This window comes from Eptatretus burgeri, chromosome 15 (assembly GCF_056783735.1).
Source record: "Eptatretus burgeri isolate ZD-2024b chromosome 15, Ebu_testis_v1, whole genome shotgun sequence".
NCBI lineage: Eukaryota > Metazoa > Chordata > Myxini > Myxiniformes > Myxinidae > Eptatretus > Eptatretus burgeri.
In genome coordinates this window covers 12608798-12628652 of record NC_140975.1, presented here as the reverse complement: position 1 = coordinate 12628652, position 19855 = coordinate 12608798, and the positions used below count along the sequence as shown (strand labels likewise).

Genomic DNA, 19855 nt, shown 5'->3' with positions numbered 1-19855 from the left:
AGGCTGCAAGCAGCCCCTGCCGAAACTCTCGTCTGCGTTCGGTGAGGACACGAAGTGCAAGGATACGGTCAATCGTTGACCTCTTTGGTGTAAAGCCTGACTGCTCTGGACGCTGGTGCTCAAGCAGATGGTGGCGAACGCTATCAAGAATTATCCGAGCAAAGACCTTGCCCAGTACTGAGAGCAGCGTCACCCCTCGGTAGTTGTTGCAGTCTTGGCGATCACCCTTCCCTTTCCAGAGAGGGACAACAAGGCCCCTCTTCCAGTCAGTTGGGATGATGCCTGTGTTCCAGGCAGAGCACAAAACTGCATGCAACGACACGAGTGCAACATTTCCACCAGCCTTGAGAAGTTCGGCATGGATGCCACAGATCCCTGGAGCTTTGCCCCGTTTCAACTGGTTCACCGCAGCCCGTGTTTCCACAAGCGAAGGTGGACCACAGTTGATTTGAGGGTCAGCAACAGGGATTGTAACACCCTTGACGTCCAACTCGACAGCTGGGGGATCAGCCTGGTACAACCGCTCAAAGTAACCGGCCCAGCGGGCCTTCACTTCAGACTCCTCTGTCAAGAGCCTACCACTCTCTGCTCGAACTGCAGTGCTCCGAGGGATGGGCTTGGATGAACGTAATGCGCGAATTCCCCTGTAAGCGGGACGAGAATCACCTGTCCACAAGTGATGCTCTACCCCCTCACAGATTCCTCGCACATAGGCCTCCTTGTCCACCCTCAGTGCACGTACAGTTTTACGCCTCAGCTCCCTGAACAGCTCAGCTCTGCCATTCAGCCTGGCCCTGTGACTCTGGTCAATGGTATCCAGTGTCCCTCGAGAGACAAAATTCTTCTTTGCCCTGCGGTGAGTTCCAAGACATCCACCGGCAACATCAAGGACGGTGGTCTTGAAGGCGCTCCACAACTCTTCAGGAACCCCCAAAGCACCCAGACCCCCCAAGTGTCCACTCAGCCTGTTCGCAAACTCCTCAGCTACTCTCTCATCCCTGAGCTTGGCAACATCCAGCCTAGGCTGGGATGGTACCATTCTCCAGGATTTAAGGTGCAGCTTTAGAGTTGCTACAACAAGCCTGTGGTCAGTATTGAGGAACTGAGCACTCCGGTAGACCCTGCAGTTCTGGATCATCCTCCAACGACCGTCAATGAGGACATGGTCAATCTCCTTTGCCACACCGCCAGCGTTGGAATACCAAGTCCAGCGATGAGCTTGTGGGCGCTGAAACCATGAACCAGCCACCCTAAGTCCATGACTTCTTGCAAAGTCAAGGAACTTAGTGCTATTCTGGTTCATAGTTCCTGACCCATGGGGACCAACACACACCTCATAACCATCCCTATCAGTTCCAGTCGATGCATTGAAATCCCCCAAGACTAGAAGTGTATCTCGTCTGGGGCACTGATCAACCACAGACTCGAGTGTGGCGTAGAATGCATCCTTCACGGTGAGATCACTCGCCTCAGTCGCAGCATAAACAAACAGAGACCAGGGAAATGACACCTCAGGAGTGACGAATCCTTAATCTCATAATACGCTCGTTGACCGGTGTTACCTCAATTATCATTGGGGTCAGCTTATTGGACACAGCCACAGCAACTCCTTGGGTATGGTAACCATCGGAGCGACCAGACCAATAGTAGGTGTAACCACCCACCATTATCTCTCCGCAATCCGGTGTCCGAACCTCAGAGAGAGCTGCAATCCCGATGTCCAAACGCTTGAGCTCAGATGATAAGAGAGACAGGTGATCATCCTCTCTTAGGGATAGGACATTCCAGGCACCCACCCGAAGGGACCGCCTCAGGTTAACCCAAGGAGACCGCCGTCTGGTGGACGACACCTCAGCACCACTCCGACACACTCTCCCGCAATCTGACCCAGGGATGTTACCCCGTGGTTTCCCTCCGATCAAAGATTGGGGTCCCGAAGGCTTTGCCCCAATCCCGTCATCCGGTGAGCTGCCCTGCGAAGGGAAGCTGCACAGGAGGTAACTCCCACGGAGTGGGTTTTCAGATTTTTTTGCGTTTTTACGTTTTGCGGAATGAAGGGTTTTACGGTGGCTGGAGTGCAAATCCTGCCACCAACCTCCTAATAAGAAGTAACCCAACTGCAGGAGGACGTCTGCAGACAGTTGGGCACTAGATATGGATGGCCGTTGGCTCACAAGGAGCTCCTCCGCCCTTTGACAGGTTTTGTTTTTAATCCTGCTGGGTGTCCATATGCAAACACCCCCCTCACCACAAAACCTGGTGGGGGAGACGGTTTCGTCGCCGACAACCCGACCATGGAACAGGTTAGTACAGGTTTACATGGTACCTGTAGCAGGTCACAGATCGAACCTGACCTGACTCAATCTCCGGTGACTCAATCAATCATGACTCAACTCTCAAGACCTGACTCAATCAATCATCTCCGCTGGTAACAAACTGCACTTTTCTGGATGATTCTTTCAGTCTTAGGTTGCACACTCTGTAGACAGCTTCTTGTGCACTAACTTCTCTATTGTGAAGATAGACACCCCCTAACTTTTTCATGGCTTGTTTTGCATTTTCATTTCCATTCAGTGCTTCAACAACAACCCCATTTCCCTTTCTGTCTTTGATATGTAGGAAATGATGTAGAATATACATGAATATGCATCTATAACATACTGGATATCCATATTTGCATTCCAGCAGCGAAGGAGATCAGCATTGTACTGGTTTATCCAAACATCTTTGGTCTTTCGTTGTAAAACAACACCAGCTTTATTTGTGAGTTTTTCCATATGAGAGTTCAAATGAGTCTTGTGTTATGTCAATCTTTGTGAAAAGCTCATCTGCTGTTTCAAAGTTTTGTTCACCATCTCCAAATGCATTCCATATTTTCTCCAAAACATCTTTAGCATCCTTCTTTTTCATTGCCTGTTTCTGTACTTCAGTAACACTCTGTGACTGTTCTGTAGTGTTATTACTTACCTTAGTCACCTTTTTTGCAGGACAAGAAATAAATGTACGTTTCGATGGTGGCCTTGAGAAATTAAAGCGACACTTGGTACCTTTCTTCCTGCAGCTCTTAGTGTGTTTGGTACCATGTTTCTGAACACTGTTCACAACTTCATGTAACTCATCATCAGGTGAAGATGGCACTTCACAGGTGACATATTGATCAATGAAAGATACCACATCTTCATCTGAGGCTTCGTCAAGTTTAGGAGCATCTTCAACCTAAAACAAACAATGTATGTGAGGAGAACCACGCTGTAGAAATAATCTTTGATCTTACCACTTGGGTTGGCTGGTGACATGATGACCTTTTTTAGGAAGAAATGACATCTATGATCAAACATTCTTGTGACTGTTACTGGGTTTCTTCTGAGCAATGCATATTTTTCAGAGGAATCAAGACAATTGGCACTATGTGAGTCTCTCTTTGCTTTCAAAATATTTTCAAGGACCTCTGGCCATCTCATATCACCTGCAGAAAATGAGCAGAACCATGTTGCATTTCCCAGTTGTCTCAACATTGCCAGCAAATCTTTCTGAGCAGTTTCCCAATATGCTGGAGTTCCTCTTATTGGTTTTAAAAATTTGTAGCCACCATCACATTTGAGAATTTGCCTCAACGAGTTGTTGTCCATTAGGTTTTCAGAGGAAACTATCCCATCAAATGCCTTATGATGACTTTTCCTAAAAGCAATTGATACATTGCTCAACACCTGATACACTTCAGAGAGATATTGAGCAAAAAATATGTATTCTGCGTTTCTTGCAAATCTACCATCTGCGTGCAAAATACGTGATTTTAAGTACACGCACTGAGTTATCTTTACTTCCCGATAATCATGATAGGTTGGGCTGCCTGTTGGAAATAGCACTGGGAATGATTTCGCTTCATTGCTTTCATCCATTAATATTTTAACTGGATCATTACCTTCAGCAGGTGCTATACACATTATGTTATCAAAATGTTGATCAAGAATTTCCTGCCCAATGTCCACAGGTTAAAGACAACTGTCCATGTACATTTCGTGATCAGTTTTATCAGTCTATCGGTGGGATACGTCCATGCCCTCATCACCACTAATTTCTTGTTCGTTCCCTCCTAAAACAATTGGCAAAGGATTTACCCATTCATTGTTGAAAGCTACACCCACATACCATTTGTTATTTCCCAACAATTAGTTGAGAGAATTTTTGATGTGAGCTTTGTCCACAAATTGATACTCATAATAACCTTTGAAAGCAAGACGTCTTTTCAGATGAACCCTGATGATTTGATCATCTGATCCAAATCTTGGTAAAACGGTTGTAGTTTTCTGCACATTGGAAGGAACACATACTACAGGTCCATGTACACCACGTTGTCCTCCTTTGGGAAGTGCAGTCATTTTTGCAAAGGGAATATGTAAAGCGATCAGATGTTGCTCCAAGGAGTTGAGACACTTTAATTCCTCAGGAATGGGCTCTAAATGTAGATTGTTTGCAGCAGCTTCAGCTGGAATTTTACCACGCATGATGCTTCGGTGACATGTGAAACAAATCCAGAGTTTTGATGCTGGACTACTTAGCAACATACATGGAAAACCACAATTCTCTGAGGATTTGTGGACATGTTTCTCCATAATACACTTTTCAGCTAATGCCTTAACAGCTAACCCTTTTCGTGTGTATGATTCTTTCCTACAACATACAACTTTATTCTCAAAAAATAGTCCATTGCAGGCTGAACAGATGTAGTCGAGTCCATAAGTTATCATTTCATTGAAAGCAGGCATTACCTGATACATCTCACCTTTCTCTTTCTTTTTCTCTAACCTTACAGCAGCAATTTGTATTTTTAAATTCTCTATGCACCTCACTTTCTTTGTACGTAAGCACACTTCTAGCTTTCACAGCTGTTTTACGTTTCGGATCCCGTGCATACTGATTTTTACTACGTTCTATGACAGCTGCTCTATGTTTGGGATCCTGTGCATACTGATTTTTACTCCATTTTATGACAGCTGCTCTATGTTTGGGATCCCGTGCATACCGATTTCTACTCCGTTGTATGACAGCTGCTCTATGTTTAGGATCCTGTGCATACTGATTTTTACTCCATTCTATGACAGCTGCTCTATGTTTAGGATTCTGTACATACTGATTTTTACTCTGTACTATCATAGCTGCTCTGTGTTTTCCATCCTGTTGATACCTTTCAATACATTGACTTTTTACTCTTTCTCAATGGGTTTTATTGTTGTTGTATTTTTTTACTGCATACAATTTTTTGCTTTGCCTGTAATCTTCATCTTCGTTATATCTTTTTCTACACATCAGATTTTTCCTTTGTTTGGACATGAATTCATCGGCACTATTTGTTGTCATGGCTTTCGTCTTTGTCCTCGTTTGCCTTGGCTCATCTGGAGTGTGCTGCTTTTGCTGACCTCTCCGTTTGTGTCTTGTCCTCGATACTGATCTATGAGAAGAGGCACTCTTTCGTTTATTTGCGACACTTGCCCTAACAGATCCGGCTACGCTTGTTGAAGAAATCTGCAAATGGGGAGGATTATCTGCACTCTCCGAAAGCACAGAACAATTTTTCGTGCTGAATACAGCATTGGTGCAAGTCTCTGGAGCGAGTGGATGTGAGGGGTACTGTGCATGTTTGGTATATAGAACAATCGCTGCGTCACTTGTGCAACTGTTGTTTGACGACATACACTCTGGTCATTCATAACATCGACATTCACTCCAGTGACTTCAAACTGAGTTACCTCACATCTCAGATTCATGGATACTGCTAGCTTCAGACAGTGTTCGTATACCTCTGAGACACTTCTGTACTTGATTAGTACAGATCTTCCATTAGGAACTAGAGTTCCATCCCTACCTCTTGAATGAGAATCAAAAACACAAAACAGATTTTGTTTTATAACTGCAAAAGTTGAAGCTCCAAACATTATGAAACAGTGATTGTGCAGTCTTAGAGTTGTTGTCAAAGCATCATTCAAAGACATTAAAAAAACCACCGGTAATATCTCTACTACTGGATAAAAACCCAACGAGAGATTCTCCAAGATCGATCAAAAACTTTGTGTAATGAATGTAGAGCACGTGGTAGAGCTTCAGACAACAGAAGCAGAGGATGATTATGTGTTAAAGACCTTTGCACCAATCCATTACCAGTCTCAAGAATAAAATCGACATCGGTAGTTACCCAAGAAGCATCTTTCATTTTGGCAAACAATATTGAAGCACAGCTATTGGCAGCACATTGCTTACCTCCATTTTCTAAAAATTTGGCATGACCTTGATGAAAACTACCTCGGATGCAGGCAACCGAATTAGGCAAAAGCAATATTTTGGGAGGCTCTTCAATTGGGACTTGTCGACCTTCTTTATTTGAAGCCATTTAATGAGACGATTGTTGAGGAGTTTTATTGACTCTGCAAAGTGGCAAAGCAGTTTCATTGCATCTTTGTAAAGTGCTTTGTGCAAAGTTTTGTACAGACCTTTGGGCAGCCTTTTCAATCATTGCAGTACCGATGGGTGGGACATCTGTCCCAGTGTTGACGACATTCACCCCAGTAGGTGCAGCGATGATGACCTTTTTATGCTGTCCCTTTTTCCAGTACTTTTTCCTGGGCATCTATATCAAAATAAAAATATTTGCACACAAAATTAAATTACAACGATGAGCGTTGACAACCACATGCAGACCTAATTTACAAGCACAGCGCCACACTGATATGTTTACTGAAATAAGAGAAGGGGAATTCAGTCAATAGTACATATTCAATGTGTAGAATGAAAAACTAATAGCACAAAAGTAATGGATAGTTGTGAAAATAGGGATAAAGAAGCGCACATTTTGATGTGGTCAATACATCTTCCTTAGGCATCCGATAGAAAGCCTGTGGCCAATTTTCAGCAAAAATAGAGTGTTTGTAAACACTTCAGTCATTATGAAATGGACCAGACTCACTCACTGACTCGATCACCGATGGGCAATGCTCCATCACATCAGCTCACCTGACTAAAATTAAAGTCAGCTTATAACAGGTGGGGCTCATGCCCAAGAGCTTGCAAGACACTTTAGAAACCATAATTATAATGTAAATAACAAAGTAGTACCTTCAGGGTAAATGAAGTATGAACACAAAGCACTCTCTCCAACAAAGTGGTGCTGAGTTCTGTGTGAAACAAAATGGACGCCGTTCACAATCAATTTAAACCATGACACCGAGTCTGCACAATTAAACCATTGAAACCTACAGGTTGCTTGAAGGGGTACCTCATGAACCGACCTACAAATAGTAGATCGGATTTTACGATATACCCCATTCCGGAATATACCATTAACACAGAAGGATCGTAAACCAGCAGATTTATTCATTTCGAGAAAGGAAGCCCTTTTACCTCTTAATATTAATACAACTGACTATAAAACCTTAATCCACACATCTCAGTAAAGCCCAACTCATAAGTAATTTAATGATTTTATCCGATTTGGTGAGATTGAAAATTTAACGTTTATTTACCTGACACCACAAATAACTACGAGAGAAATTTAACAAAAAAAAAAATTTCTCCAATTTTCATCATCTTTCGATCCAAACGTTACTCATCATGACTCGCAAAAACCATATTCGTATGTGGAATAAAAATTCCCAGTTATATTTTAAAATGAATGTGACAATACATACGGCACACACATGCTGCACACCGTCCCAAAAGCTCTCCTTCAAGTAGTTTTGTAAAATAATCTTCCTGTTGTAATCGAATTTGTTTTCACCGAATGTTAAGGCCGAGGTCACATTTGCTCTATGGCGAGGATATGGCGGCCGTACGCCCTCTGAATTGACAGAAACGTGCGGTGGCCGCAGAAAAACTGAGGTGGCCTCAGGGTGGCCCTACGCCATTTGGGTATATTTTACAGGCCGTAGGGTCGCCGTGGAATTGTAGCGCGGAGTTATAACTTTTTTCATTTCTATGTTCGCCGTAGCAATTCGACAAGCCGAAACAAAGGAACTGGTTAAAAAAAAACCCACTCGTTACCGTCTGTCTGGCCGCACGTTCGCCTTAGGGCCCCCCTGCGGTCGCCATGCGGACACCTTGAGGCTACCTTGCGTCTGCGTTGAAAATTCTATGGCCGCCGCAAGAACGCCCTAAGGTCACTGTGCGACATCAAATCAAAGACCGTACGGCACCCCCACGTTTTCAGTCTCCACAATTTATAAATACGCCGTGCGGCTACCCGAAAAATAAAAACATATGTGACTGCTACATTGTGTGACCGTGGAAATACTGCGGCCGCCGTATAATTGCTAATGGCCGTAGATTTTGGAGACCCCACGGCCGCAGTGGCAAATGTGACCTAGGCCTAAGTAACGCTTCCGATCATACAAAATGTCATCAAGTGGGGGTGAAAAAAAAAACATACTATATAAATAAATACTCCACGACGTTTAATCCAGTTCGAAAGAGCACACGTAGCATTACACAAATAAACTAGAGGGGGAGCACTCGGTAGAGTGCAAAACCTCCGCCGCCAATACTGCTAGGTCACTCAAGTGAACCTGATATCCTATTCATTCAATTTGACGTCAACAGTGCTCACAGAGTTATAGTTTGCAACTTTCCCTTTTACATGCTCAATTCATTCGTCATAACATTCCTCGAGACAGAAATTGATTTTACGTGGGTATATCCACCTGAAGTTCCAAAATCAGCCGCAATTATAATTTTGGCATGTTTTTTTGTTGGAAATCATAACATGTAGAAATGCAAAAAAAATAAAAATCGAAATTTTGTTGGAAAAAAATTTGCAAAATTTTTTTTTTCTCTAACAAATTTTTTTTGGGGGGGGATTGGAAATCACTTAAAACATATAGAAATGCAAAAAAAAAAAATATTCAAATATTTTTTCAAATTGGCCGCCATAGCGGCCATATTGGTTTTTGGACCAAGTCCAAAATCTCATGGCATGATCCTTGGACCAGTCCTAACCCCCCACCAAGTTTCGTCGAAATCCGTTGAGTTTTTCCGTAATACTCTTCACAAACAAACAAACAAACAGAAAGGGGTGAAAACAGGAACCTCCATCCATCTTCGATGGCAGAGGTTAATAATTAAATAATGCTACGTCGCAAATTTTTTAAAAAAATTAATAAATACTTTTTTTTTTAATAAAAATGCCGTCCATTAAAAATTAAAACTGAAACTTTTGACTTAACATGTGGGGTACACGATAAAATTCACAATTTCTTTGAGAAAATTCATCGACAGATTTATTGAGGTAAAACAGTTGAGGCCTAGCACAAAACTAGCCATGTCACTGCAGACGCATTAAATTAAATGCAATAACTCGACAACCACTCATACTACAAACGTCAGATTTACCTGATACTCAAACAATCCGCTCTGAACAAGGGAACAAACTGTTGGTGCCCACGGTTATCGAACTATAATTCCAAAGATAAGAGGAGCTCGAACACAAGAGTCATCACAACCAAAGGATATAATTCAATATGGCGAAGGTGTAAAATAAAGGAACCACGTGATCACATCGCTTACGTCACACACATCGTCTCGAACCTTCCATCTCTCGTCAGCACATTTTACAAATTTCACCCGACAAGGACCCGTGTTAATTGTTGCGATACTTTAAATATAATACATGATAAACTTTCGTGCTTAAAACCTTAAAAAAACCGAACTTGCATATACACCCCAACCTGAAGGAACACAATACCTTCTTCACCCGCGCTGTAAATTGTGATAACTACATTTTTTATACAATAATTATAAAAGATTACACTTCGTTTGAAATAACTCTATTCCCACGGCAAAATAAACAAACATCTGTCGTGCAGGTGAAACAGTGAGTGCGTCCTCCAAGACGCCAAAACATCCCTTCCCCCACTCTCTCCCTGTACGAATCTGTGCCTCCTGGAGGGAATTAGTGGGAAGCGACTTCACCTTTAACCTCTTAACCTTTAACTATTAAAAAAAAACAGGTGTGTTCCATGAGCAAACGATTCTCTATCGCTTGCTAAGCCAATTGTTCCATAACAACCGCTTTGCGAGCCGCTTCTTGGCAAACAGAGCAAGCAATCAAAAGTGTTGGTGAAGGAAAGCGATCTGATTGGAGACACAACGTGTCCACTTATGTCAGAAAAATGGCCATTGGATTCATCCCACTGTACTGGACCACATCCTACCGCAACACGCGTTGCACCACACCACACCACACGGGGTGGTGAAGGAGGTGGAGGGTGGGGGTTTGTGAAAGAGGTGGTATGTTGTGTTTGACGGTGTGTGTGGTGTGCATTGTGTGAACGGACTGCCGATTCTGAGTGGATTGTTTGTCTGATAAACTGTGACTGTCTGTCTGAATGTGAATATGACACTGTCTGACAAGACTGTGACCGTTTTTCTGACGGGTTGTGACTGTCAGATGGAATGTGACTGTCTGTCTGATGGAGTGTGCCTGTCCAGTTGATGGAGTGTGGCTGTCTGTTTGTCTGATGCAATGTGACTGGCTGTCTGTTTGTCTGATGCAATGTGACTGGCTGTCTGTTTGTCTGATGCAATGTGACTGGCTGTCTGTTTGTCTGATGCAATGTGACTGGCTGTCTGTTTGTCTGATGCAATGTGACTGCCTGTCTGTTTGTCTGATGCAATGTGACTGGCTGTCTGTTTGTCTGATGCAATGTGACTGCCTGTCTGTTTGATGGAGTGTAGCTGTCAGTCTGATGGAGTGTGGCTTTCTGTCTGTCTGATGGAGTGTGTGTGTGTGTGTGTGTGTGTGTGTGTGTGTGTGTGTGTGTGTGTGTGTGTGTGTGTGTGTGTGTGTGTGTGTGTGTGTGTGTGTGTGTGTGTGTGTGTGTGTGTGTGTGTGGTCATATGGCAGCTTCGCTGCCGGGGTAGCTATCATTTCTTGAGGCACGACTGTGTCGCTGATGCAGTGCCTCTGTACCAGTACACACACCGGAACTGGTACTCATTTCGCCGACCTCGGAAGGATGACAGGCTGAGTCAACCCCCTTGTGTATTAATTCAGCAGCTGACGGGGCTTGAACTCGGGACCCCAGGATCCCGAACTGCCACCCAAATCCACTGAGCCAACACCAGGCTTTGGTAGAGTGTGACTGTCTATCTCTCTGTCTGTCTGATGGATGGTGACCCTAACCCAAACTCATCCCACCCTGCAATTATTTTACTTTCCCCAACCTTCAACAACCTCTTCCAAACCTCTAACTCTCTCTCCCCCAACCTTCAACTATATTCTCCACCACCCAACTGTCTCCCCCACCACCTAACAATCCCGCTTTACCCTCTGCAGCGATGCTATCCACATTTATTACTTTGTGTTGAACTTATTTAAACACCAATTCAATTGCTACCAACTATTTATTCAGGAAAAAAGGACGAACTTCATACCTAATAGATACATTGAATGCGGCGTGTTATTGCGTCCATAACTCATCAATCCCGTGTAGTAGAAAGATGTATTGGGAGGGGGCTTATAATTACTCGAGGGAGTTCTGGTTTACCCTGTGGACCCACATGACATTTCCTGGACATTTCTTGCTTTGCGTTCAGGTAATTTAAATACCAATTCAATTGATTCCGCCAATGTCCCAAGGAAGAAGGGCTAACGGCATACGTAATAAATAGATTGAACACTTCGTGTAACTCGGCAGTCTCACGTTCTGTCGAAGCAGGGCTGTATTTGTATCAACATTAAATAATGTTTTTCTCTGGTTCCACTTATCCTATCGAAGTGAAACTTTGCAACCATCATCTACCACAATGTCTGCGTATATGATAAAAATTATGATTTCACAAGTCACATGGTTTGGCCTCCATCTTGGATAGAAAAACGCACCTACTCTGATCAACATGAAACTTAAAAAGCATGATCCACCACCCCATTACAGGGAGAATTTAAATTTATCTTGCAATAGGCCACATGGTTCGTCAGCCATCTTGGATTGAAAATTAATAAACTTTTAAAATCTTCTTCTCCAGAATGGCTGGACAGATCGAGGCAAAATTTCACAGACACTTTCCCCAAGACATCCTTTCACAAGTTTGTAAATTTCTAATTGATAGGTCACATGGTTTGGAGGCCATGTTGAATTGAATGATAAATATTAACTAATGTTTACTCTGGAACCACCGTTTCTATATACGCCAAACTTCACATTTGTAATCTAGCCTACACGCGAAACGTAGCTTTAAAATTTCGACCCGATTGGCCACGTGGTTTGGCAGCCGGAATTATTTAATTGTTTGAATCCGAGAACTTTTAGATTTGTTTTTTTCCAGAAGGCTCACTCGGCTGTACCTACACTCGTTGGAGGGCACAGGAACGGCAATTCAATCGATACCGACAACGCCTCCAGGAAAAATGGCTAAACGCGTACGTCATAACTAGATTGAACACTTTGCGCGATCCGGTTCGTGACTCGTCCGTTCCACGCCGTCTCGAAGCAGGGCCACGTTCGCGTCGCTCTTAAATAACGTTTTCTCTGGAACCACTTATCCCATCGAAGGGAAATTTTGCAAAATTCTTGTTCGAGTCTCACGTTGTATCGAAGGCAGAAACGTCCGGGTACCCGGTCATCACTGCCAGCAGTTATAAAGTGGCAGTTCTAGTTATTATTAGTATTGGTATTATTATTATGTTCTATCCATGGTCAAGGATCGTGAAAGAGCGAGGGCAAACAACAGATCAGAACACAACATAACAAAGGGAACAGCAGCAGAAAGGGGAAACACCAAAAGGAGTGTGGTGGGAGAAGGTTAGACGGAGGCACACAAAGAAGAGATGGACCTAACGATGAGCAGCAGAGGAGAATGCAAAGGGTGGACAAGGTGGATACATAAGCAAAATTTTGGGAAGGGTGACGGTAGTTTACTTCGTCCAGTGTGGCTCGTACACCCCCTCGTCATTCTTGACCCAGCCCCAGCTGGATGGAGGAGGCAGCTCTGGCGTTGGTAGCAGTGTTTGACCCCACACATGGCCTCCTTGGTAGGCCGCCCTCTTCACATGCTCCCCCAGAGCTGCCTTGGTTGGCGGGATCAGCTGCACATTGTTCTTCTTCGCGAAGAGTTTCTTCTGGGCCTTGTCAATGTCGTTGCACGTGCTGGTTCTGTCATAGAGCAATATGACGAACCTCTCGATGGTGTGCATGACATCGTCTGGTATGCCACTTGGTGCAGAGGATAGCTTCAGCAGTGTGTCTGTAAGTTCTGGCAGAACGGTCCAGATTGTCCAAGCAGTCTTCTTACCATGTCCAGCAAAGCTAGATACAGTGTCACACCCAGTCAGAGCGTGAAACATTTGGAGTGCCTGTGCCTTCTCTGGTCCTAGGCCAGCTGCTATTTCGTGGGCTGCCAGGTACCGAAAACTCTTCCCAGTGCCAAATGCTAGCCACAGTTCATCTTCTCGTTGCAGTCCCTGGGCCACTGACACAGCCAACACCACAACATCGGTGTCAACTGTCTTCATCAGTATCTTGTGCTGACCATGGTTGGCTGCATGGGATGCATGCAACAACATTCGACTGTCAGCTTCTTCATGGCTGCATGGGGCGAGCAAGGCCAGCTTGATCAGCGGTGGCTTGATCAGGATGGCCTCTTCATCAGTGATAACCAGCTGCTTGTCATCCTGGTCAAACCACCTGAAGATAGCTTCTGATAGGAACTTGAACAGCTCAGTCTTGTTGGTGTCCACTCGGAGGAAGTTCTGCCAGTTTCCAGGTATAACTGCTGCTCCGACCACGCGTCTACGCACTCCTTTTCCACACTTTGATCTTGCACTGCCTTTCAGTGAATCAGCAACGTAGCGGTCCCAGACCAGGTCCAGGCGTGACACAGTCTGAAGCTTTGTTGACAGGTACGGTATGAAGACATCCTGGGCATAGTCATCAAAGTTCTTGGCTACTGCAGGCTTCAGCATCTGGCCAATGACTGCCCCATCAATAACTAGGCTGGTGGTATCAGGAGGCTCTGATTGGGCATTGGAGAACTCTTCAAAGCATTTGAGGAGATCACTCTTCATACCGAGACAGAGACTTTCTCCATCGGAGAGAGCTGGAGGACACGCTTGATTCTCATGACGAAATAACTCTTCAAGGTTTCCATCCCTCATCTGGCAACTGATGAAGAGCCGTGAGAAAAGTGCCACGTCGTTCCTGAGAGAGGCCAGCTGCTGTTTCCCTTTGCTCACACTTCTCGGGGTGGAAGTGCTAAACACCTTCAGCTTGTTCCGACGAATTGAATCATCAATTGGCTTGGTCCTTTCCACCAGGCATTCTCTGGTGAAAGCCTGGAACTGCTCTTGGCCAATCTTCTTCACATTCCTGACATTCTCAACTGCAGCAGGACCTGCAATTTCCTTTGTGTTAAGGACAACCAGATCCATGCTCTCTTCCTCAAAGGGGTTGCCAAGCTCTTCTATGATGCTGACAAGGGCACAGACATCTTTGGCGAAAGAGGTTTGCACACTTGGTGTCTGGTCGTGATGACGTGTGTCCTTTCACCTCCCCCAGTGTTTACGGCCATCTTGGAACTCTTATATGGCCCTGGCAACTTCTGGCCCAGCAAATCATCCAACGCCACAGGGCAATTGGGTTATCAGTGAGGCCGACTGCTCCACCATCTCCTTTGATGCATGCGTTGTTCTGTTCATGTGCCTGGTCGATTGGGATCGAAGAGAACACGTTCTTCGTCTTCTGTACAGTGAAGTTGCCAGCCATAAATTCTCCAGCTACATCTGGGTGCTTCATTGGGAGTGCAATCATGTCCCTCAGGTGAACAGGGACCCACCTGGCATAGTGTGTGTGGTCTAAGGCATGAAACCATGGGACCAGTTCCGTCACGGCATCAAGGTACATCGTGAATGAAGCCTGCCGCAGAGAACGCACGTAGACCAGTACCAACATCTCTAGTTCCAGCACAGTTGTCCAGTACTGAAAGTTGGGAATGTCTTCTCCTCTCTGGTGACACCATTCTTCGAACTCAGGCAGGTCTTCTGCATCATCAAAATACGTCATACAGTGGCGTCCATACGCACGGTGTTGCAGGATGTGCAGTGCCGCTGCAGTGATTTTATGAGCTCTTCTTGTGCAGGTGACGTGGGCAGCTCGCAGGAAGGAGTGGGCTGTCCCTGGCGTTGCAATCTCAGCTTGCACCAAGGCTTGTACCCAGCCACTTCCTCGCAGCCAGTCGCCCAGCGTCTTCAGGGCAGCCATCTCGATGTGGAGCCCAACAAACATCACTACCATCTTTTCTTCACCATACTTCTCTGGCCACTTCCACTGAATCTGCTTTGCCAAGGCAAACAATGGCTGGTCCAAGGTGACGACAGGTGTCTGGCCAGGATGCACATGTTCTACAGCATTCTTCACCACATCCAAGGAGTGCCGGATCATGGCCACTGTGTGGGCATTGTCAAGGAACAGTGGAAGCAGGGTGGTGGGGCTGATGGTTCGAGGTAACGGCGGCTGGCGACTGGCATGAAACCCTGACCACGATATGTTCTCGTATGTCCCAGTGTTGTCCTCTATGAGCCGCCTTGTGTGCTCTAGCCACAGGTATTCCTCCTCAGTCTGCTCCTTGAAGTCATCTCTGGTCAAGGACACCACTCTAGTAGCTGGAACAGACAGGTTTTTCATGCTGGTAGTGACTGGGGGCACATCAGTATAGTAGTGTGGCAATTGTCGACCATCTTCGAGCTAGCATCTCTAGATCCACCAACGATTACAATGCTTCGGTCCACTCCTTCGCCAGTGAAAGAGGGATGCTGGAGGAGAGAGATGGCTGTACCATGGAAGGACTCTTTCGCTGTCGTTGAACTGGGATTGTGGTTGATATTGTCTATGGCTGATGTTGTGAAGACATTGCTGCGCATCTTTGGGGGGCAGACCACTTGTTCTCTGTGAAACTGTTGGCAGGCACTGTTCCCCATCTGAGCCGAGAGCTCGAGAACACGGGCATATGAGATGCTCATGCCCAGGTGTGACAACCTGTCTACTAAATCCCTCTTTCGTGTGTGAGCATGCAACATCATCCCTACGTATGTGGGAACTGGGGTCTCCTGTGCAGCACTGTGCCTGGCAGTTACAAGTCCTGTGGTGCGATGTGCCCGGTTGTGCTTGATGCAGTTAAACTTCAACATCTGGGCAATGGCAAGTGCTGCAGGGGTTGTGTCTGCCATCTGATCCTTAATGCTGGGACCCTCTAGGACCATGCTCACCAGGGCAAGCAGCAGTGATGGCACAGATTCTCCTTGGCATCCTTCAAGGAATCCATTGAAGAGCTCAGCTTCTTCAAACATGTGGCGGCGCACTGTCTGTGCAGCACGTGCAATATGGACCACATCATTATCACTGTCCAGATCACAGGCTTTGATGAGAGCAGCCCCGACGTCTTCGTCAAATACCAGCAGGACGTCTCTCCCCTTTGTGTGTGCGCGCATGTCAGGGAACTGGGTAAGGAGTCTCTGCTTTAGTCATGTGGAGTGGACCCTTGTGTCAAGCTTAACCCCTAGCTGTTCCATTCTGGACTGATAGAGCTCTACGAGATTAGCTAACTTGAACACCGGTGCTATCTCCTCATCTAGCCTCGCTTCTTCTATGTAGAGGACCAGTTTGGCGAAGACAATACGTGATACTTCTCGCTCCTTGTCTTTGTACTTGGGTCCCTCAGACTGGGCCTTTCTAACACGGTTGTGCAGCACTGATAAGCACTTCCTATGGTACTTGGCGTCCTGGGCGACCATGTCCCCGGCACTGAGTCGGCCGAGCAGTTCTGTGTCTTCAAGAATGGCTGCCCAGTCTCGAACTTTACTGTCCATTTGAAATGTTGCAACTTCGTGAACACCATCGGTTCCTGCAGGTTGTCTGCAGAAGAAACACTGGGCTTCTTGGGCCTTCTCTGTACTGGATGATCTTGAATGAAATCTGGTGCATTTGCACGCATCTGGTACGTCATGGATCTCTCCTTCTGTCATGAGTGTTCGCTTTTCTTCCCTTTGCAATTTTGTATTGTTATATTTGAGCTTGCATGTTTGATGGTACAAAGCATTGTTTGCAACCATGGCCGCTTCAATGCCATACCCTTCGTTGAGTCTTTCCAACTGAAGTGTTCCTGGAAGTTGTCCAAGCTCACTGAATCTGATCAAATTGGCTGCGAGTGAACTGTACCCACTCCCAGAGTCTTTTCACTTGGACTGTGAAGGACATGTCAGAGACTCTGCTTTGTCCTCTTGGCAAATGATACACAGCTTCCAGTTAGTCTGAATTGGGTGTATTGATGTTGATGGGACAGGACTCTCAAGGCCAACCAATTGGAAGCTCTTGGACATGGTCAAGTTGTTCAATGTTACACCAGGTATGTTCTGTTCACCAGCAACCACCACCATCAGGATCTGCAATGACACAATGTAGGATAAACTAGGTATGAATTAAACCGGTTTTCTCCTAGCCCATAGTCATAAATACTATTGCCACTTGTAAAATCTTCTACAGACGTTGGTGACGGCACATAGACAATTCACACCCATCATCTGGGTTACATGGCTTCATTCCCAATACGACCGAATTCATCCATATTTAGGTTACTTCGAGCCGATGTGCTGAGATGTGTTGCGATTGACTGTAAGAGTCAATAAAAACGCAGTTTCAGAAAACGGAAGGGTTACTCAACAAACTTACCAAAACAAATTAGCTTAGCCATGAAAATGGAAACTAGAATGGAAAACTACTTACAAATGGCTTGGCATTGCCATCAATCGAACGAAGATAACCCGAAAAATAACGAGTTATCATGGTAAAGATATCTCGCCAAGACGACGGTACGAAGAGAGAACTTCCTCATTCAGTAGCAAACTGGAACTGGCGCCGTGAAGGCAGAACGGAAATACATGCAGAACCTCGTAACCCGGTAATCCATGACCGAGATAATCCTATGACCAAACTCAACTTGATGAACTACGGTTAACAATGGGATAGCATAGAGAACTCTATGGGCACAGAACAAAATAACAATGAATCGAGTCAACAAGTGTAAGCTGGCAACTCAACCGTGCGCGATTCCGGGGTCAATATGCACGCACACAACTTCTACTACCATGTGCCAAGCCAATAGTGCTATGAATGTTTATCATTGGTTTTCATTCAGTATCTGTGTCTTAATAAGACTAATTAGTCCACTTTAACTTTTTTTCTCAACCAAGTCAAATTGTTACTTTCTTTGACCATTATTGGACCTTGATTAGTAAATAAACTTTCACTATCAACCTGCATTCCTCTCCAGTAAAGCAGATATGTGTCATAACAAGAACCACTGGCGGCCATTTTGAAAAATGGCTGCCACAGTCATCAGCGGCTGAATTTGAGATGGCCCAATATCCAAATCTGTTCATAATATGTTAGGCTATTAGTGTGCCAAATTTGGTGCTTTCCTCACAAAATGCACAATTGTTATGCTGTATTTCGCTAAGTTGCCCCACTACTTCCCCTCCCTCCTCTCCCCACCCCTCCCTTCCCTCCAAGAAATAACAATTTTACGAAAATGGGTCGAAAGGGCCGTTTCTCAGCTCAAAGGGCTGGAATCGCACTTTGGGCTCAGTTCATGCCAGGGAGATGGTCTCCTATCCAGAATATACCTGTCAAGTTTGCTTCGGTTCCGTTTAAGAACAACCGAGAAATAACTTTTTTTTAAATGAACCAAGAGGGCCGTTTGTCGGCCCAAAGAGCCATAATCTCATTTTGGGCTCAGTTAATGCCTGGGGGGATGGTCTCTAGAATATACCTGTCACGTTTGGTTCGGTTCCGTTCATGAATAACCAAGAAATAACAATTTTAGGAAAATTGGGCCAAAATGGCCCATTCCTCGGCCCGATGGGCTGCAATCGCACTTTGGGCTCAGTTAATGCCTGCGCATATGTGTCGAGTAAATGCCTGTCAATTTTCATCGAATTCTGTTCACGAATAATGGAGAAATAGACGCTCAAATGAACTGTACACAAGAAAAGAGAGAATGTGAGCGGCACTTAGACCCCGTGGAGTGGAAGACCCCACGGGGTAAAAAAGATCTCCAACTTTCTTGTGGGGAAGCTTGGCCCAAGTCTTTCACGAACCGGCTCGCTTGGCCTGACGTTCGACTCAGGTTCGGCCAGCAATTTGGAAACAGCAACAGCAATCTTCATGAAGGACACCGTTGGATATTTAACATCCACAAACTAATGGCGGCAGATGGGACGACCAAGTTAACATCCATCCAAGGGACATCACACACATTGATGAATAACCCTTCCTGTTGTTGTTGCTGCAGTTGTTGTTGTTTCGAATACAGCTGTGCATGGGGCTGCATTATTTTCTAGAACCCTGGCTGCGCCGCTGATGCTGTGCCCCTCTTACCAGTATGCCAATACTCATTTTGCCAAACTCAGAAAGATGACAGGCTGAGCCAACCCACCTGCTGTTATTTCATTGGCAGGACAGGGGCTCAAACCCACGACCCTCAGATTTTAAGCTCGTCACCTTAACCATTAAGCTTCTACCAGGTAGCGAAGTCTACCTGTGAAATAAAATGTATTGGACCAGATATGTTCTTCCTGTGAACAGGCTTAGTCTACCTGTGAAATATCAGGATGACAGCTTAGAGCTGGGTTGGAATTCGAACCCTGGTTAGACCAGTAAGAGGTGAGTGTGTGTACCTCTTGGCCATCCTGCCAGACCCAAACTTTCTCTAACAGTATATATGGAAGCTTTCTCCAACAGTATACACCAGCAAATACCACCCACACTGAGGGAGCGGGAGATAAATAGAGGGGAGAGTGAGAGAGGGGGTTGGAGAGGGAGAG

General features: G+C 45.2%; 1 long non-coding RNA gene and 1 pseudogene across 6 annotated transcripts in view; both read right to left on the bottom strand.

Moving 5' to 3' along the window:
* The window catches only part of LOC147011541 (uncharacterized), a 73865-nt gene extending 64362 nt beyond the window's left edge, over positions 1-9503 (bottom strand). For all 6 annotated transcript variants that reach the window (XR_015051684.1, XR_015051685.1, XR_015051687.1 and 3 more), the window contains exons 1-3: positions 9376-9503; positions 7108-7166; positions 6486-6622 (exon numbers count right to left, since the gene is read on the bottom strand). This is a non-coding gene — a long non-coding RNA (uncharacterized LOC147011541). The remainder of the gene's footprint in view (positions 1-6485; positions 6623-7107; positions 7167-9375) is intronic.
* Positions 9504-12898: 3395 nt separating this feature from the next.
* LOC147011540 (uncharacterized) lies at positions 12899-17353 on the bottom strand (annotated as a pseudogene).
* Positions 17354-19855: the final 2502 nt, after the last annotated feature.